The 22016-nt window shown below is 44.4% G+C and overlaps 1 protein-coding gene across 3 annotated transcripts in view; it reads left to right on the top strand.

Annotated features, from left to right (window-relative positions):
• The window catches only part of MDFIC (MyoD family inhibitor domain containing), a 236515-nt gene that overhangs the window by 17849 nt on the left and 196650 nt on the right, over positions 1 to 22016 (top strand). The gene's annotated exons all lie outside the window — the stretch shown is intronic.

Below are 22016 nucleotides of genomic sequence, written 5' to 3'. Positions count from 1 at the left end.
GGGCTGTAATGGTGTCCTGTGTGTGTGTGTGAGAGCGAGAGAGTTCTTATCTAATGGAATGTCGTGTCATTCCTTCACTGAGCTGATAACCCGCCGCCTCCAGCTCACTTACCGGTGCACTACACAGCTTCTCCTTCATTAAGCGGCCGATTAGCTGGAGGGTGGTCACGTGACGCTGGTAATGGGAGAAAACTTCTACTATAGTGTACTATGCAGACTGTACACATCTGTCCGGGTACAGTGTCCTGCTCTGAGGGAGGAGAACTTCTACTATAGTGTACTATGCAGACTGTGCACATCTGTCCGGGTACAGTGTCCTGCTCTGAGGGAGGAGAACTTCTACTATAGTGTACTATGCAGACTGTACACATCTGTCCGGGTACAGTGTCCTGCTCTGAGGGAAGAGAACTTCTACTATAGTGTACTATGCAGACTGTACACATCTGTCCGGGTACAGTGTCCTGCTCTGAGGGAGGAGAACTTCTATTATAGTGTACTATGCAGACTGTGCACATCTGTCCGGGTACAGTGTCCTGCTCTGAGGGAGGAGAACTTCTACTATAGTGTACTATGCAGACTGTACACATCTGTCCGGGTACAGTGTCCTGCTCTGAGGGAGGAGAACTTCTACTATAGTGTACTATGCAGACTGTGCACATCTGTCCGGGTACAGTGTCCTGCTCTGAGGGAGGAGAACTTCTACTATAGTGTACTATGCAGACTGTACACATCTGTCCGGGTACAGTGTCCTGCTCTGAGGGAAGAGAACTTCTACTATAGTGTACTATGCAGACTGTACACATCTGTCCGGGTACAGTGTCCTGCTCTGAGGGAGGAGAACTTCTATTATAGTGTACTATGCAGACTGTGCACATCTGTCCGGGTACAGTGTCCTGCTCTGAGGGAGGAGAACTTCTACTATAGTGTACTATGCAGACTGTGCACATCTGTCCGGGTACAGTGTCCTGCTCTGAGGGAGGAGAACTTCTACTATAGTGTACTATGCAGACTGTGCACATCTGTCCGGGTACAGTGTCCTGCTCTGAGGGAGAACTTCTACTATAGTGTACTATGCAGACTGTACACATCTGTCCGGGTACAGTGTCCTGCTCTGAGGGAGAGCTTCTACTATAGTGTACTATGCAGACTGTACACATCTGTCCGGGTACAGTGTCCTGCTCTGAGGGAGGAGAACTTCTACTATAGTGTACTATGCAGACTGTGCACATCTGTCCGGGTACAGTGTCCTGCTCTGAGGGAGGAGAACTTCTATTATAGTGTACTATGCAGACTGTACACATCTGTCCGGGTACAGTGTCCTGCTCTGAGGGAGGAGAACTTCTACTATAGTGTACTATGCAGACTGTACACATCTGTCCGGGTACAGTGTCCTGCTCTGAGGGAGGAGAACTTCTATTATAGTGTACTATGCAGACTGTGCACATCTGTCCGGGTACAGTGTCCTGCTCTGAGGGAAGAGAACTTCTATTATAGTGTACTATGCAGACTGTACACATCTGTCCGGGTACAGTGTCCTGCTCTGAGGGAAGAGAACTTCTATTATAGTGTACTATGCAGACTGTACACATCTGTCCGGGTACAGTGTCCTGCTCTGAGGGAGGAGAACTTCTATTATAGTGTACTATGCAGACTGTACACATCTGTCCGGGTACAGTGTCCTGCTCTGAGGGAAGAGAACTTCTACTATAGTGTACTATGCAGACTGTACACATCTGTCCGGGTACAGTGTCCTGCTCTGAGGGAAGAGAACTTCTACTATAGTGTACTATGCAGACTGTACACATCTGTCCGGGTACAGTGTCCTGCTCTGAGGGAAGAGAACTTCTATTATAGTGTACTATGCAGACTGTACACATCTGTCCGGGTACAGTGTCCTGCTCTGAGGGAGGAGAACTTCTACTATAGTGTACTATGCAGACTGTGCACATCTGTCCGGGTACAGTGTCCTGCTCTGAGGGAAGAGAACTTCTACTATAGTGTACTATGCAGACTGTACACATCTGTCCGGGTACAGTGTCCTGCTCTGAGGGAAGAGAACTTCTACTATAGTGTACTATGCAGACTGTACACATCTGTCCGGTACAGTGTCCTGCTCTGAGGGAAGAGAACTTCTACTATAGTGTACTATGCAGACTGTACACATCTGTCCGGGTACAGTGTCCTGCTCTGAGGGAGAACTTCTACTATAGTGTACTATGCAGACTGTACACATCTGTCCGGGTACAGTGTCCTGCTCTGAGGGAGGAGAACTTCTACTATAGTGTACTATGCAGACTGTGCACATCTGTCCGGGTACAGTGTCCTGCTCTGAGGGAGGAGAACTTCTACTATAGTGTACTATGCAGACTGTACACATCTGTCCGGGTACAGTGTCCTGCTCTGAGGGAAGAGAACTTCTACTATAGTGTACTATGCAGACTGTACACATCTGTCCGGGTACAGTGTCCTGCTCTGAGGGAGGAGAACTTCTATTATAGTGTACTATGCAGACTGTACACATCTGTCCGGGTACAGTGTCCTGCTCTGAGGGAAGAGAACTTCTACTATAGTGTACTATGCAGACTGTACACATCTGTCCGGGTACAGTGTCCTGCTCTGAGGGAAGAGAACTTCTACTATAGTGTACTATGCAGACTGTACACATCTGTCCGGGTACAGTGTCCTGCTCTGAGGGAGGAGAACTTCTACTATAGTGTACTATGCAGACTGTGCACATCTGTCCGGGTACAGTGTCCTGCTCTGAGGGAAGAGAACTTCTACTATAGTGTACTATGCAGACTGTACACATCTGTCCGGGTACAGTGTCCTGCTCTGAGGGAGGAGAACTTCTACTATAGTGTACTATGCAGACTGTGCACATCTGTCCGGGTACAGTGTCCTGCTCTGAGGGAAGAGAACTTCTACTATAGTGTACTATGCAGACTGTGCACATCTGTCCGGGTACAGTGTCCTGCTCTGAGGGAAGAGAACTTCTACTATAGTGTACTATGCAGACTGTACACATCTGTCCGGGTACAGTGTCCTGCTCTGAGGGAAGAGAACTTCTACTATAGTGTACTATGCAGACTGTACACATCTGTCCGGTACAGTGTCCTGCTCTGAGGGAAGAGAACTTCTACTATAGTGTACTATGCAGACTGTACACATCTGTCCGGGTACAGTGTCCTGCTCTGAGGGAAGAGAACTTCTACTATAGTGTACTATGCAGACTGTACACATCTGTCCGGTACAGTGTCCTGCTCTGAGGGAAGAGAACTTCTACTATAGTGTACTATGCAGACTGTACACATCTGTCCGGGTACAGTGTCCTGCTCTGAGGGAAGAGAACTTCTACTATAGTGTACTATGCAGACTGTACACATCTGTCCGGGTACAGTGTCCTGCTCTGAGGGAGAACTTCTACTATAGTGTACTATGCAGACTGTACACATCTGTCCGGGTACAGTGTCCTGCTCTGAGGGAGGAGAACTTCTACTATAGTGTACTATGCAGACTGTACACATCTGTCCGGGTACAGTGTCCTGCTCTGAGGGAAGAGAACTTCTACTATAGTGTACTATGCAGACTGTGCACATCTGTCCGGGTACAGTGTCCTGCTCTGAGGGAGGAGAACTTCTACTATAGTGTACTATGCAGACTGTACACATCTGTCCGGGTACAGTGTCCGGCTCGAGGCTCTGAGGGAAGAGAACTTCTACTATAGTGTACTATGCAGACTGGGCACATCTGTCCGGTACAAGGCAAAGGGTACTATGATGGGGGGCTGTGATTACTAGGGGCACTGTAATGAAGGGGGCCCTGTAATCATTACATTGCCCCTTTGCAGTGCAGTCCCCTTTATATCACAGAGCCCCTTTACATTACAGTGCAGAGGACAGACTTCCTGAATATCCTGTTACCAACCACCCCCACAAATGTACCCCCCCCCCCCTCCCCTCAGTTCCTTGAAACATTGGCTGCTCAGTCTAAAATGCCTGGGCCTATTCTTTGTCCCATTCTGGGCCTGGTGCCACTGAATGGCATGACAATGAAAATAGCATTGCTTCCAATGGTGCCTGTTCACATCAATGTAGCGCAGCTGCAATGCAATTTGGGAAAGGGTCCTGTGCTACTTTGGTGAGTTTTAGGCCCCTTTCACACGAATGATCTGATCAGGTCCACCTGTCAGTTTTTCAGGTGGACATGATCAGAAGGTCCATGCGTTCCTATAGACAGGTGGGTGTAAACATACTTATGTCCATTTACTCTTAGAGGATCAGCGGATAGATCCCCTATTGATGGGAACAGAAGGGGCTCTTAAGCCTAGTACACATGGGCCAAATGCTGGGCAGTATCGGCTGGTTCAGGCTGGGTTCACACACACTGCAGAGTGGCTCACAGCAGGGGGTTCAGTGTTTCCCCATTCTCCAATTCAGGGGTGAATCAGGTCCGAATTTTTGCCAGAATTCGGACCAGAAACAAGGACAAAGACGCACAGGACCCTTCTGCAAACTGGACCGTGGCCGACACGGAGCTGTGGGAACTGGCTCCAATGACCGGAGATTTCTGGCTGGGGGGCCATCCCCCTGTCCCATCCCCCTGTCCCATCCCTATAGAACAGCAGGGGAGATAGCTATGCTAATGGTTGTTAGTACAGCGTCTCCTCCTGAGCTGTCAGTTTTTTTTTTCGTTCAGTCCTGCTGGATTGAACTAAAATAACGACTTGGGTGTACTAGGCTTTACAGTGCTATTTGGCCCCATAGAATACGCAAACCAGATACAAAACATGACCAAAGTCACATTAAAGTCGCACTACATAACTGCACTGCAAATCACTTTAAAATCGCCATGCAATAGTGTGAACCGAGCCTAGGTAATATCAAGTCTCCACTTATCACATCCCTCACAGGATGGATTCCAAACAAAATGCATTGTATACAAATGTTGCAAAAAGAAACAGATATGTCACAAGACACCGGGTAACATTCTTAGAAACTTGCAGGGCCTGTTTTTTAAGGCCTTTTGCACACTGGTCATTTGCTTGGCTTCTCCAACACGCGACTTAAAGCCACAATTCTGGAAATGTAGGTCAAGGGCCTGAGTATTCATTCATTCCATTGACCAAAATATTAATTTATTATGGCTATTGAAATATATGAACGCTCTAGTGCTTGACATGCCTACCGTTTAAGCGCATTTAGACCCATTTACACATTTTCTGCAAAAATGTTCCTCTCCTTAAAACGCTGACTCTTTTTTTTTTTGTAAATGCCAACGTGTGCATGGACACAGGCTAACATTAGGGGGGGTTTGGAGGCTGAAAAAAAAAAATACAGTCAAGTTCCCAGTGTGCATAAGGCCTAAAAGAGAAGTATGGTCAAAGCTTTTTTGGTCATACTTCTCTTGTAGGTCACAGGAGTGTACTTGCTTGTGCTCTCCTGTGACCCAGAATCAGCTGACAGTGGGCTAAAGTCTGCTGTCGGCTGATGTCATGCAGGGCTGGTTCACACCAAAGCACGGCGTGGAAAAGGCGCACTCCGCACGTGTTTCCTGCACCGCAGGTGAATGCACTGCCCTTGTAATCTACATACAGGTTCCACTGTATTGTTAATGGGCATGAAGTAAAGCATCACAGCTGTAGCATGTGAACCCCATCCAAGCTGTCATTGCAGCCTGAGGTTGGCAGTCGAGGGGAAGTAAAACTGCAGCTAAGCCACATTTTTTTTTTTAATTCAGTTCTCCCATGTAAACAACTCTTTTAGGGCTTGTTGACACTTACATTGGTTCTCTGAAGAGTAATTAATGATGGATAGCTTTTTGGAGGGTGCTTGACAGGCAGCGACAAGGACTTATGCCACTTCCACACCACCTGTTTTAACCCCTTCAAGCCCAAGCTATCGCTTCAGTGGGCCCACTGAACATGACAGTGGGGATAGTTGTTGCCACTCCTTGATACAAAATATTGTGATCTGTGTGTACCCTTATATGGTTGCATAGGGGGAAGCAGTTGGGGAGGTGGTAAAAATGCAGCTAAAACACATTTTTATCGCCCCTAGGACAGGCTACTGAATATCTACCCTTATTCTTTTCTACATGAACTAGAACATGGGAGGGAGGTGTTTTTTAGCTTACAAAGGATAATTGGACAGGGCTCATAACACTGCTTAAGCCCCGTACACACGTACCAATCGTCGGCCGAACTAATCGGCCGTCTTTTGTCTGAGGGCTGTCTTGTCTGTTGAAAAGTGCAAAAGACTGCACAAGAATTTTTTCCGCCGACTACAGCCGACTGCAGAAGTGATGTCATGTTATGGTTAACTTTCCTGTTTTTTTTTCTTTTCTGAGCATGCCCAGTCTTGCAAATCTGCTGTCTGTCGGCCGAATTCTGTATTGACTGGCGAACAATCGGCCGCTCTGGTGTAGGCATACAAAAATTTTAATGCTTGCACGACAGATTCTTTTTGGCCGAAAGTGCGCTGTCGGCTGTCGGAAGCATCATACTAACAAGCCGAAAATCGGCCGATCGGTCGTCAGCCGGATCTTTTCGGCCGACAATCTGCACGTGTGTACGGGGCATAAGGATAAGCCTACAGAGTGCACAGGACAGACCTGAATTTTTTTTTTGACAGCTATACTAGCTATACTAAAGTAGATTTAACAGACTAAATCCCCGTACACACGTACCGATCGTCGACCGAACGATCGGACGTCTTTTGTCCCCGGGCTGTCGTGTCTGCTGAAAAGTGCAAAAGACTGCACACAAATTTTGTCCGCCGACTGCAGAAGTGATGTCATGTGATGGTTAACTTTCCCTGTGTTTTTTCTTTTCTGAGCATGCCCAGCCTTGCAAATCTGCTGTCTGTCGGCCGAATTCTGTACTGACTGGCGAACAATTGGCCGTTCTGGTGTCGGCATACAAAAATTTTAATGCTTGCACGACAGATTTTGTTCGGTCGAAAGTGGGCTGTCGGAAGCATCATACTAACAAGCCGAAAATCGGCCGATCGGTCGTCGGCCGAATCTTTTCGGCCGACAATTGGTACGTGTGTACGGGCCTTAAGACTCCATTCACACTGGTACGACTTGTCAGGCGACTTGGTCAGCCTGACAAGTCGTGTACCGTCGCTCCCACTGTGTAGTACAGGAGCCGTTCTAATAGGAGCGACACAAGTCGCTCCGACTTAGAAAAAGGGTCCTGTACTACTTCGGGGCGACCTGAAGGCGACTTGCATTGACTTCCATTATGTAAAGTCCGTGCAAGTCGCGCCGAAGTTGCGCTGCACGCGACTTCACAGGTCGCCCCCTAAGTCGGAGCGACCTAATGTGAACGGGGTGTAAAACCAAACCAAAGAAAACAAATAAGAGGAAAGTCCATTGTTATAGTTTATATACACTTTAATAATACACATAACATAATAATAACACCACAATAAGGACATAAAACCAACAAACAATACCACACAACTCCCAGGCAGGCCAAGTCCCAATATTTACAGTGTACAGACAGTCCTGATTAGATATTTCTGTATAGAAATTAGCGATGCACTGAATGAAAATTTGGTGCCGAAACCAAAAATGCAGGATGCACTTGGCCGAAACCGAAAATGCAGTTTTTAATATATATATATATATTTTTATACATAATTGTATTATGTTCAACTTTTTATTTAATATCATCGATTTATGGTCGGCCACTATCGGTACATTTAGCGCAAGAAAAGCTCAAGAAAAATCCATTCCTTTAAATTCTATGTCTGTCTTCACACTGGTCTGTTACACTTCCGTCGTGGTGTTAAAAATCATGCTTGCTAAATTTACGGTCAGTTAAAAAAAAAAAAAACACCAAAAACATACCTCAATGATCAAATGCATTGAAAACGCATCAATAACGCACCCGCGTTACATTTTTGATGCAGTTTTTGAGTTACATGGCCTATAAAAACCCACCATAAGCACAGCAAAATTGCATGCGTTTTCAGGGCCATTATCGTCTATATGCCGACAACACCGTTTTTGACTGCCAAAGATTCAGTGCATCTCTAAAAGGAAATAGATTGAGTGGGTATCCAATATTGTGCAATAATTTAAATGACTCTACAAGTGTCCTGCAATTTTTGAATGGTTTTAAAATAGTTTAAAATAATTGTAAAAAAAAGCATTTGGTTGTTTTTGCAATAATTGTATAAAATACATTTTTATTTAGAATGCAAGTGTTTCATGCTGTATGAGATGTGTTTTTAGACCTTATAATAATTGGGCTGGATGGGTAGAATTTGGAATGAAAATTCGTAGAAAATGGATGTTAGAAGAAAGTTTTTTTATTTTTCTAAACTTTAGTCAAATCGACGTTTGCTTTCTACTGCAGTGATGAGAAAATTTGACCTCAAACAAATTTCTTATAGTGTATGTGGTTTTTGTTCTGAAAGTCTATTTATTCCAAAATCGAATGTTAACCTGTTCCCGACCGCCCGCTGCAGTTTTTCTGCGGCAGGCTGGCCCTCCTGCATGAACTGACATAGCTCTATGTCGATCGCGAACCTGCAGCTAGGGGGCGAGCGTGCGCTGCCGCTGGCGCGCTCCCACCTCCACTTAGCAGCAGGGACTCCGATGCATGGAGCCGGCGGCTCTGATTGCCGCGGGCACCCACGATCGCTCCCCGCTGAGAGAGGACGGTCAACTTTTGTAAACACAGCTGACCGTTCTTCTCTCTGGAATGATCACAGAGTGCCTGGGATCCTTCTATGTAGGATCACAGGTCTCTGTGATCATTTCAAAAGCCCCCCCCCCCCGCCCACAGTTAGAAACACTCCCCTAGGCTTACATTTAACCCCTTGATCACCCACTGTGTTACCTCCTTCTCTGCCAGTGTAATTAGTACAGTAACAGTGCATATTTATAGCACTGATTACTGTACTAATGTCACTGGTCCCCCCAAAAGTGTCAAAAATGTCGGTTAGGGGTCCGATCTGTCTGCTGCAGTGTCGCAGTCCCACTAAAAATCGCAGATTGCCACCCTTACTAGTAAAAAAAAAACCCAATAAAAATGACATAAATCTTTCCCCTAGCCAGTAGACGCCATAACTTTTGCACAAACCAATCAAAATACGCTTATTGTAATTTTTTTTTTTTGTTTTACCAAAAATATGTAGCAGAAAACAAATTGGCCTAAAATGTTAAAAAAAAAAATTGATTTTTTACATTTTTTTTTTTTAGGGGGGGGGGGGATGTTATATAGCAGAATGTGAAAAATATTGTTTTTTTTTTTTTCAGAATTATCGCTCTTTTTTTGTTTATAGCGCAAAAAATAAAAATCGCACAGGTGATCAAATACCACCAAAAAAAAGCCCTGTTTGTGGGGAAAAAAGGACATCAATTTTAATTCAGTACAGCGTTGCACGACCGCACAATTTTACATTAAAGTAACACAATGCCGAATCGCAAAAAAATGGCCTGGTCATTAAGGGGGCAAATCCTTCCGGTCCAGAACTGGTTAACTTTCACTTCCTGTCCCTTAGCCAGGAAATCTCTGAAAATCAAGGGAATCAATTGGGGACCACCAAGTCACCAGAACTAGTGTCCCCATTGGAAGATTTACCCTCGATTACTTTTCTGAGGACAACCCAAAATGTGGGATTTTCTTTTACTTTCACTTTAATGATAATGGTAAAAAAGACAAATAGAGAGGGTGAATCTCCCTAACGGGGGCACAGAACAATAAAAACCCAATGGGTTCTAATCCCTCTCCATTTTATCCAAAACAAACAAAGTTTTGTTTTTAGTTAGAGCCCATTCACACTGCCGCGACTTGTCAGGCGACTTGTCAGCCTGACAAGTCGCGGTCAGTCGCGGTCCATTGAGTAGTACAGGATCCGTTCTAATAGGAGTGACACAAGTCGCTCCGACTTAGAAAAAGGGTCCTGTACTACTTCGGGGCGACCTCAAAGCGACTTGCATAGACTTCCATTATGTGAAGTCCCTGCAAGTCGCGCCAAAGTCGCGGTGCACAGCGGTGCACGCGACTTCACAGGAGGCCCCCCCGTAGTCGTGTCGCCTCAGTGTGAACCGGCTCTTATACTTTAAAAGCAAACAAAAAAAAAAAACTGTCCTGAAGTGCCGGTTCACACTACGACTTGTCAGGCGACTTTGTCAGCCTGACAAGTCGTGCACTGTCGCGGTCCATAGTGTTGTACAGGAACGGTTCTAATAGGAGCGACACAAGTTGCTCCGACTTAGAAAAAGGGTCCTGTACTACTTTGGGGCGACCTGGAGGCGACTTGCATAGACATTCATTTTATGAAGTCCGTGCAAGTCGTGCGGAAGTCGCCCGAAGTAGTGCGCGACTTCACAGGTCGTCCCCGAAGTCGTGCCACTTCAGTGTGAACCGGAACTAAGTCTCCTGGGATGTATGACATGTATCCAAGGAGGCTTTTGAGGGGAAGGGGCAGACCGAGGGCTACTTCATCCTCGCCTAGGTAAGGAATGAGGGAGTAGGTGCAAGTATCAGTTGAAAAGGTTAGAATTGATGTGATGTCTAAGGCCCCTTTCACACAGGCGGACCGCTCAGATTCGACTGTCTGTTTTTTTGGCGGATCTGAATGGTCCCCCATGCATCCCTATGGGGCATCGGATGTCAGCGGAGACATGTCCGCTGACATCCGATCCGTCAAATCTGGACGGATGGAAACCCTATTTTCCATCCGTCCATCGGATCGGATGGGATTGGATGAGAACGGACCGACGGTCTGTTCCCATCTGATTTCCCCCATAGAGATGCATGGGGAACTGACAGCTGTGTCTCCGCACACAGCGCGGAGACACAGCTGTCATCCTCCTGCTCAGCAGGGGATCGGCGGATCGATCCCCCCGCTGAGAAAAAGTCAGTCCAATGGACTCCTCAGTGTGTGAAAGAGCCCTTAAAGACGAATGACAGTCCACTATAAAACAAAATATAAGGTTACTGTATCCTGTTAGCCAGTGCTGTGCACTGTGACAGAGCTGTGTAAATCCCAGGACTGGATGGACAAATACAAATCCTTTAAAAAATGATATTGCCTCCCTTGTATGTATTTTATCTGTGTAAATAGCTGTTTGCCTGGGGTTCAGCTTTACAACAGACTTTGCAGGAAAGTGCAAGGTTTACACATTTAAGAGTTCCTTATACCAGATTGAAAAAAAGATTGCACTACACCCTGATGCTCCCTGTAGGTGTTGGTAACATCGGGGGTCACTGTGGAGTCTTGGGAAAGCGAAGGTTTCCAAATCTTTTGAGAATATAATCCATTAGTGCTTGGGAGCATATTATAATATTTTTTTTCAGGGGCTTCAAGATAAGCAAACCTTGCATTAAATATATTTCTAAATAGCTGCAAAGTATAAATATACTTTGTGTTCACCAAAGGTCTTTGCAAATTCTGATATTACCTTGTAAAAGTAGTTGTGCACCACTGGGCTACATATAACATGTAAAATGAGCAGAGCTATAGGAAGGACCCAGCAGATCCACCCACCTCAGACTGTCTATAGCAGGAGTTCCCAAACTGTGGGTCGCGAGCTGTGTTTGAGTGGGTCGCATTGAGCTGGAAATCACTGAGAGCGGGCCCGCTTAAATTGTGCCGTGTGAGCCTGCGCAAATTACAGAGAGCCAGAGCAGTCAAATCTCGATGGATTCAGCACCCCGCCCATGCGGATTATGGAGGCTGTCTGCATTTCCCGCGAGGAGGATACTTGCATCAGTGAGTACATATGTGGGTTGTTATGTAGGATATGTTCATGGGGTGCAGAGCCAGCTCCTTGGTCCTGCTGGCGGCAGCGATGGTGGCTAGACTGGCGGCGGGATTCTCTCAGCTATAGCGGACAGAGACGGCAGCCTCTGTGTCATAGGAGGACCAGGTGGTCCAGCGGTGTCAGGAGTTCATGGGAGCTTCTGTGACCCCAGTAGAGGATCTGAAGGAGAAGAGCCAGGACACCAAGATCAGCATAGAGCTCCGCATCATGGAGACTCTGGGTGAGGTGTGCTGGGCCCTGGAGAGAGCAAACAGGGGCTTCACCTTCACTGTGGACCGCTGGGAGAGGAAGGAGGGTGAGTGCCATATAGCCTGCCAACAAATTCTGTAGCGCTTTACAATATTCAATTACAAGCAAGTGGGTCCTGAAAAATAACTGTATTCAGAAGTGGGTCTTGGCCTAATAAAGTTTGGGAAGCCCTGGTCTATAGAAAACCAAAGGGGGTGAGGTGGATAGAATATCAGCAGTGACTGGTCTTTTCTATAGGAAAGTCCTGCATAGAGGCAAAGTGGGAGTTGTTTCATACTGAAAAATATTTCTGGAAGAAATACACAATGGACACCAAGGTATGCAGTATTAATCCCAAAGCAAAAAGGTAGTATTTTGCGGCTTACCAATTCTTAGATGTGACAGCTGCGTTTTCTTTTTTAGGTTTTCTTTACTTTATTTTCACCTGGTGGTCCTGTCAGTAAGTCTGTTGTTTTTTGATATATAGAGTCAGACAGTGCTAACCTTAATGTGAACTCAATACAAAGGAAAAACTGACAGCTACTACCTTAAAGGAGTTGTAAAGTCACAAGGTTCTTTTTTTTATCTTAATGCATTCTTTGCATTAAAATATAAAACCTTCTGTGTGTAGCAGCCTCCCCAGCACCCTCTAATACTTACCTAAAGTCTTTCTCTGTCCAGGGATGTCCATGAGTCTCTCGGCCGTCAGGACTCTCTCTCCTGATTGGCTGGGACACAGCCGCGGCACCATTGGATCCAGTGGCCTTTGTATCCAGTGGCTGTCAAAGTCAGTTAGCCAATCAGGAGAGAGAGGGGGCGGGGCCGAATGGCAGCTCTGTGTCTGAATGGACACACAGAGCTGCAGCTCAGCTCGGGTGCCCCATAGCAAGCTGCTTGCTGTGGGGGAACTCGACAGGAGGGAGGGGCCAGGAGCAGCAACGAGGGACCCAAGAAGAGGAGGATCTGGGCTGCTCTGTGCAAAACTACCGCACAGAGGAGGTAAGTATAACATGTTTGTTATTTATTTTTATTTTTTTAACAAAGGAGACTTTACAATACCTTTAACCACTTTAATACCAGGCATATTTACCTCCTTACTGCCCATGCCTCTTTTCAGCTTTTATAATTTTTTTTTCACACAAATAGAGCTTTCTTTTGGTGGTATTTTATCACCACTGGGTCTTTTTCTAACTAAGTGAAAAAAGACTGATTTTATTTTTTTTTTTAAAGCGTTATTCTTCGTTTCGGTTATAAAATTTTACAAATAGATAATCTTTCTTCGTACACTTAGGCCTAAATGGATTCTGCTACATTTCTTTGGTGAATATAACCCAAATCAATGTTTATTATTTAGTCAGTAGGAAAGTTATAGAGTCCACAAACTATGATGTATATGAATATATATATATATATATAAAATATCCAATGGTTGCCACTGCACACAAATCAGGGATAAAAGATGGGCCCGGTTGCACAGGAGAGACAGCGCATATAAACCAAAGAAGAGAGTGGCACTCACAGGTCTTGAAAGGTGAATGGACAATGACCGTTTAATCCACGTTTCAACGAGGCACAAGCTCATCCTTGGAAGACGAGCTTGTGCCTCGTCCAAACGTCGATTAAACTGTCACTGTCCATTCATCTTTCAAGACCTGCGAGTGCCACTCTCTTTGGTTTATATATATTTATATATATATATATATATATATATATATATATATATATATATATATAATTATTCAATCCTGATGGACTGACACCCAATCTCATTTCTTGAGGCCTGAAAAGAAAATGCCAACAGTACAAATATCCCCCCAATTACCTATTTTTGGAAAGTAGACAGTCTATGGTATTTAGTAAGAGGCATAGTGAGTTTTTTTAAGTTGTAATTTTTTTGTCCAAATACTTTTGAAAAAAAAAAAAAAAAAAAAAATGTGCAATTATTTTATTTATTTATTTTTTTCACAAAAAGATGCTTTATTCAAGTAATCAAAACAAGTAACAGTAAAATTATTTTAATATTCTATCACTAGTGCAGTACAGCATTAAAATATAGCTGGTATAGTGGTGATCAGGGACACTATGCAAAAAAAAAAAAAAAAGGTTATCATTTTTTTCACTTTATTTTTTCGGACTGTGACCAGAGCAATGCAATTACCATAGGAACACTGTACTATGGGGAAGTGATCAGGATTTTTTTTTTTTTTTATACACGTTATGATTGCTTATACCAGTGAATATATTTGGCATAAGCAACCATTTTTATTATTATTATTATAATACAGGATTTATATAGCGCCAACAGTTTGCTCAGCACTTTACAATGTGAGGGAAGACAATACAGTTACAATACAATTCAAAACAGGAGGAACTAGAGGGCCCTGCTCGTTAGAGCTTACAATCTAGAAGATTTTTTTTTACTGAATGAAACTCGTTCATTCAGTCCCTTTTGTTGTGATTAGCTGTGAATGGCTAAAGCTAATTACATAGTACAGATGGGCTGTGATTCACCCTGTCTGTACCATCTGAGCACTGTGACCAATCCCAGCTAGCTAGCAACACAATCGTATACAATGGATGGTATGAAAGGAAGCCATCTGTTGTTTACAATTGTCATGCAATCTGTTGTGATTGGTCACAGTGGTCACATGGTACAGGCAGTGGGGCGGTACAGTGATCAGTCAACACAGCCAGCGGTGACAGGCTGCACTGCTCTGCGAGAGGCGCGTACTAGGAGGACGACATATGACGTCCTCCCAGAACAACAGTGCTGATTACATTAAGGCACCAATAAATGTGAGTGTATTACTTGTTTTTAAATAAAAATTTTCTACGGTTTTATGCAATGAGTCTTTCCTTGTTTTCTCCTTATCCTGCGAGTGGAATTTTGAAGGTCTCAGGGCATTGAGAGCACATCACATTTTCTATAAAGTGTGTCTGACTTTTGTTGTAAGGATCCAACTCTTCTGGCGAGCTCAAACTGTCCAAAATGGTGTACATGGGATTCATATCACCTTGTTCATAGTAAATGGAGCACAAGTGACATTTCTATTTTGGGTGGAGCAAGCGTGTGTGGATTGTTGGACACTAATGCCCCATACACACGTGCAGATTATCTGAAGACTTTTGTCTTCAGATTTACCTTTTCTATGTAGTGCAAGGGCCTGTCGGATTGCATACAAATTGAAAGTGTTTAGGTTTGACCTCGTATTATATGGTTTTGGTAAGTCTGCAGACAAAAGTCTTCAGATAATCTGCACATGTGTACGGGGCATTAAACTTTTTGGATCAGGATATTATGTGTTGAATATCACTCTGTGGATGATGCAATTAGGACAATTTAAAGTAGAAGTTCAGCCTAAAGCTAACTGTAAATCTACTAGCAGCTACATTCTAAGACTAACCTACCTTGCCATGTAAAGAAGAAATCGCTATACATACCTTTTCTGAAGCCGATCAGGTCTGGTCCAACGCTGAGCTGTCAACGGCGGCTTCTGTGTGTGAGTGTGCAAAAGAGGCAGCCGACAATGGAAGCTCCATAGTAACTCTATGGGGGACGTCACTTCCCAGACATTTCACAGCTGTTGTCGGCTGTCTCATGCACACAGAATCCGCTACTGGAGACCAAACTTCAGAAAAAGGTATGTATACAACATTTTTGCTTAACAGGGTTAGATAGGTTAGTCTTAGAATGTGACTGCCAGTCGATTTAAAGATAGTTTCAGACCCCGTTCACACTGGGGCGACCTGTCAGCCGACCTGGTCGCCTGACAGGTCGCCGTAGGTCGCCTGCCATAGAGAAGCTGTGGACTCGTTCTTATAGGAGCGACACAAGTCGCTCCGACTTAGAAAAATGGTCCGGAGGGTCTTTGGGGCGACCTGGAGCGACCTGCATTGACTTCAATGTTATGAAGTCCGTGCCGGCCGCTCCGAGGTCGCGGTGCGAGTTGCGCACCGCGACCTGTGAGGTCGCCCCGGCAAGTCGGATCGCCCCAGTGTGAACGGGGTCTGAGGCTGAACTTCCACTTTAATTGAATCTGCACTGGACTTTATTTATGTTTGTAAAAACCACTTTGACACTAGCTTTAGTAAATAAACCCCTAGAAGGCAAAATTAGTCACAATTCTGCAGAGAAACCTAAATCTAAATCTGCTAGTACATCTACCCCCTCCCCCCCCCCCCCTTCAGACTGACAATGCTGCTGTCCAAAGGTGTCTCTGTTGCTCCTTCGTCTAATACAGGAGGTGCATTACTGGCCAGATCACCAGGTGAAAACAGCCCAAAAAGGAAAACAAATGCAGCCACCACATGTAATTATTGGTAAGCTGCAATATATTACATTTTGGTTTGGGGCTTATTACAGCTTTACATAAGACTTTAAATGCCTCTTGTATTTAGACAACCTTTGTTCAGACTTGATTTCAGCTTTTAACAGATGACTCAGACATTTTAGAGAAAGTATAGTATATGAGCACGGGCGTGAAATAATAGGAGTTAATAGTTCTGACCTATTTTAATAGGTGGCTCATACATTAAAAAAATAAGGAAGTATATGAGCATGGAGTTGGAATAATGAAAGTGAAGAGGTCCAGCCCATTTAACCACTTTAAGACCAGGCCTTTTTCTGACATTTGTTGTTTACAAGAAAAAAAATCTGTATTTCTTGCTAGAAAATTACATAGAACACCCAAACATTATATATATATATATATATATATATATATATATATATATATTTTTTTTTTTAACAGAGACCCCAGAGAATAGAATGGCTGTCGTTGCAATATTTTATGTCAAACTGTCGTTGCCCAGGGGTCTTTCAAATGCATTTTGGGGGGGGGGGGGGAATACATTTTAATTAGAAAAAAAAGCAAAATTGTAAAGTTAGCCCAACTTTTTTTGTATAATATGAAAGATGATGTTATGCTGATTAAATGGATACCTAACATGCCATGCTTTAAAATTGCGCACACTATTGGAATAGCGACAAACTAGGGTACTTAAAAATCTACATACTGTAGGTGATGCTTGAAAATTTTTTACAGCTTACCTGTTTAGAGTTACAGAGGAGGTCTCGCACTAGAAATATTTCTCTCGCTCTAACGATCCCGGCGATACCTCACTTGTGTTGTTTGAACACCGTTTACATATGCAGGCGTGGCTTATGTATGCATTTGCTTCTGCATGTGAGCTCGGAGGGATGGGGCACTTTCATTTTTTTCCTATTTATTTTACTTTTTTGATCACTTTTATTTCTTTTACAAGGAATGTAAACATCCCTTGTAATAGAAATAAGCATGACAAGTCCTCTTCAGTGAGCGATCTGGGGTCAAAAAGACCCCAGATCTCTCATTTACCTTTTTAAAGCAAAAAAATCCTCTTAAGTCCTTGGTCCTCCAAGGGCATAGAGCCGCGTGGGGGCTATCTTGCCCTCACTTGGATTCCTGCCCAGGCATCGGAGGAATCGGATCAGCTCAGGGCTTACTGACGGCTCTGGTAAGCATGAAGACCACCAGGAAGCAGCGGAGGGGGGACCCCTCTCCCGCTGCTTAAAAAAGTGATCTTGTGGCAAATCCGCCGCTGGGACCGCTTTTGTCTATAAGTGGGCCATCTGACTGAAAAAGAGTTTGATGTAGATGGCCTCTTTCATGCCTCTTGTGAAAAAGTTGCCCTCTGTGTCCAAAATGTGCATATGGTCTAAGCACTGACAGGCTGACCCCCACCCCTTCAACCTCTGCAGCAATGCCAGCAGCACTCATACGTCTATTTCCCAAAGACAACCTCTGGATATGACGCTGAGCGCGTGCACTCAACTTCTTTGGTCGACCATGGCGAGGCCTGTTCTGAGTGGAACCTGTCCTGTTAAACCGCTGTATGGTCTTGGCCACTATACTGCAGCTCAGTTTCAGGGTCTTGGAAATCTTCTTATAGCCTAGGCCATCTTTATGTAGAGCAACAATTCTTTTTTTTCAGATCCTCAGAGAGTTCTTTGCCATGAGGTACCATGTTGAACTTCCAGTGACCAGTATGAGAGAGTGAGAGCGATAACACTAAATTTAACACACCTGATCCCCATTCATGCCTGAGACCTTGTAACTCTAACGAGTCACATGACACCGGGGAGGGAAAATGGCTAAATGGGCCTGATTTGAACATTTTAACTTAGGGGTGTACTCACGTTTGTTGCGGTTTAGACATTAATGGCTGTGTGTTGAGTTATTTTGAGGGGACAGCAAATTTACACTGTTATACAAGCTGTACACTCACTACTTTACATTGTAGCAAAGTGTCATTTCTTCAATGTTTTTACATGAAAAGACATAATAAAATATTTACAAAAATGTCAGGGATGTACTCACTTTTGTAAGATACTGTATATCAAGTTGCTTGAATTTGTGTGTTGGGTCTTCTGGATTTACAAGTTTCGGCCTCAGTGTATTTCTAGGCTTTAAAGACACACGGATGCATTGTTTGTTAAAGAGGAGTTCCGGGCTGCTTCAGAAAAAGTCATCAGCTACAAATGCTGTAGTTGCTGACTTAATATTAGGGCACTTACCTGTCTAGGCATCCAGCCGGCTCAATTCAGTCGGCTATCGGGTGCTGGCATCACCATCTTGACAAAGGGAAACCGGCAGTGAAGCCGTGCGATTTCCTACTGCACATGCGTGAAGCGCTCTGTGCTTTATGAATGGGCCATAGTCTTCTGGGACCTGCAAAGTGTCCAAGAAGGCTGTGGGGGGAAGAGGGACTTCCAGCTCAGGTGCAAAATATGGCAATGAGGGGAGGATGCAGAGAAGTAGAGCTTTGCCTTTTGGGTGGAGCTCCGCTTTAAAGTGGTTCTAAAGGCAGAAGGTTTTTTATCTTAATGCATTTTGTGCATAAAGATAAAAAACCTTCTACTTACCTGAGCCCCATCTCGATCCAGCAATGTTGCACGAGAGTTTTGGCTGTCCAGGACTCTCACTTCTGATTGATACCATTAGCTCTCACTACTGTCAGTCAAAGTCAATGTGCTAATGAGGAGAGGGAGGGGGCAGGGCCAACCCAGGGCTCTGTGTCTGAATGGATGCGCAGAGAAGCAGGTTGGCTTGGGTGCCCCTATAGCAAGCTGCTTGCTGTGGGGGCACTCAGCAGGAGGGGGATGCCAGGAGCACCCACCGGTGAGGGACCCGGGAAGAGGAAGATCTGGGCTGCATTGTGCCAAACCACTGCACAGAGCAGGTAAGTTTGACATGTTTGTTATTTTTAAACCAGAAAAATAAGACTAATATCACTTTAAAGTGGATCTTCACCCTAAAAAAAAAGAAAATTCAGCAGCTACAAATACACAAGCTGCTAATAAAAGGGCACTTACTGGTCCAGAGATCCTGCGCCGTCCTCACCCGGGCCAGTTCTTCACCGGTCTTCAGGTCCCCGGTGGCGGCATGTTTACTGTGGGAAGCTGGCTGGGACTCTTTGTGGCCGCGCAGTTGGTTTCCCACTGTGCATGCATGAGCCACGCTGCGCTTTGTAAATGGTTCCGGAGCCTTTTGGGACTTGTGACGTCTCCCTAGGCGTACCGAGCGGAAGTGGTAGTGGGTACCTATCCAAACTAGGTGCCTGCTCCCCCCAAAAAAATCTTTATGTGCCTTACTAACTACATCTTCTAGTTGATGTCTATAGGCAGCTATACGCAGCAGCCGAGGTTCCCAGAAAAGTGTTTACACTCACTTTGGACGATGTACGGCTCCCATATGGCTGTGTGCAGGAGCCCTTTCTTTAACAAGCAGATTGCAAATTGTTGATAATATTTTGTAACCAGCCAGCAGGCATGTGTGGAGAGCTGTACAGACAATGGGAAAATGATGCCTAATGAAACAATATCATGCTGTTAGTTGTGAATAAGAATTTAGTAATTATGCTTTTTTATTTTGGTAAAGCAGAAGGAATGTGTTTATTTAGCTTGTTTTGTTTGTATAACAGCTTTCAAATGTTCATGTGTATGTGTGTGTGGGCATTTTCATTTTTCTTTTTTTTTTGTGCACTGTTAGGCCTCATACACCCCTTTTCTCCTGACAGGAAAAAAGCAGCTGAAAATAAACACGCCAAAAGGCGTACGCTTAGGCACCTCAAGTATTTGGACATTCATTCATTTCATTGGCCAGAATATTACTTCTTTCTGGCCATTAGAATGAATGAACGCCCAAGCGCTAAACATGCCCAGCGTTTAGGTGCGTTTACATAAATTTGGTGCGTCAAGTGTTTTTTCTGTTCAAATGCTTTACTACTTTTTTCTCAGGCTCTAAATGCACCTCTTCTATTATGCATGAAACGCCAATGTGTGCATGGTCAGTGCCACATAGGCTAATATAGAGGCTGATGAAGCTTTTTTTACGTTTACATTTTTTTTTTTAATGTCCAGTGTGTTTGAGGGCCTAAAGGCAACAACACAAATATGTCCATAATGTGAGTGTGGCCAGGCAAGAGCCTCCAGAAGTGATACAGGCTCATTAAGCTAGGTACATTTTTAGATCTCTAAATTCTGGCATTTGCCTATGGAGACACCTGCAAAGTAGCAGGCTGGTTGGTACAGTGCACCTGCCTCAGGTGCTACAGGGAAGATCCAAGGGCTTGTACATCAATGGACTTCAATGGAATGACTGTTCAGGCTTCCATGTCCATTTTAATACAGTTTGATTAAACTTTTTAGCCCTCCCTGTTTAGCTCATTATTTATCATATGTATGCTGCCATATTGGCATCAGGAAAATGGAAAATTGTATCAAATACTTACCATAATTTTCCTTTCCTGATGTCAGCCAGCTTCCCACAGTAAACATGCTGCCACTGGGGACCTGAAGACCAGTGAAGAACTGGCCCGGGTGAGGATGGACACGATTTGTTTTCTGGATGACCTTGACTCTTCAAGAGGATAAGGTTTTGCCGTAGTTTCCTCCTCTTAATTTGCTTGATGGAAACACAAATAGCCTTCCGAAGGATTTTACCTAGGAAACTGCTTGAATGTAGGAATTTTAGACACTTGGTACATCCAGTGTAGGCTAGGTACTGTCTCTGCCTGAAAGAGAGGACCCATTACCATAGGCAAGAGAGGACCCATTACCATAGGCTTCTGCGCATCTGGGGAGAAGCACTTTGAATCAGCTCAAGTGTTGTCTTCTGCATTGCAAAAAGGAAATTCTTTGAAACATCCATAGAATCCAGTATGCCCAGGGTAGCATAGGGATGCAAGACATCATTGTTTCCAGGAGACCCCTGCATTGAGTAGCTGACAACTGCTTGGCTCATTTAAAGAGGGAGGAGAAAAGTGCTCGTGTGAGCATTGAACTGAGCCTCTGTGCCAATGACTTGTCAGGTCTGCTTCAACTGTCATGACACCTCCTTTACAGCCAAAACGTTTCAGGCTAGCCAGAAAAATCATCTTTTGAACTAGTTGGTCATCTGGACTCTGAGCCAACCATAAAATACCATCCAAGTAATAATGGATTTGAAGCACCCCCATTTCCTCAGAGGGGCTACACTGAGATTAGAAGACACATGAACTGGAAATACCCATCTCACACCGAGACTTTGTTTAAAATTCAACACCGGTCTTCTTTGTATGAGACACAGAGGAAAATAAAGCCTGTAAATTTCTCAGAGGGAGGGCGTAAAATCATTCTCCATTGCGTATAATAATAATGTAATCAGAGCAGACATCCACTTCCTTAGCGGAATGTGCTATTCTGGTCAGGATGAAGAAATGGTCTAGAGGGCGATGTCTGAAGCACCAAAAGTAACAGAGTTTTACTGTAGATGGCACCCACATATCCCAAAAAATGTGCTTTACCATTTGTGCGCACATTGGGCCACCCTGGTCCCCTAGCCTTGGGAGGCGGTCTCCTGTCAACCAAATTCCTGTAGGGGATTGAGGAATTGAAAAGGACCATGGCTGTGCACCATTCAGAAAGGTGCCCTTGCACACCCTTCCATTCGCTCTTGAGGTTTTCCATTCTGGCAAAAGTATAT

This window comes from Pelophylax lessonae (assembly GCF_965119305.1).
Source record: "Pelophylax lessonae genome assembly, chromosome: 4".
Taxonomy (NCBI): Eukaryota; Metazoa; Chordata; class Amphibia; order Anura; family Ranidae; genus Pelophylax; species Pelophylax lessonae.
The sequence above is the reverse complement of the archived record's forward strand: the minus strand, read 5'-3'. Positions and strand labels throughout refer to the sequence as shown.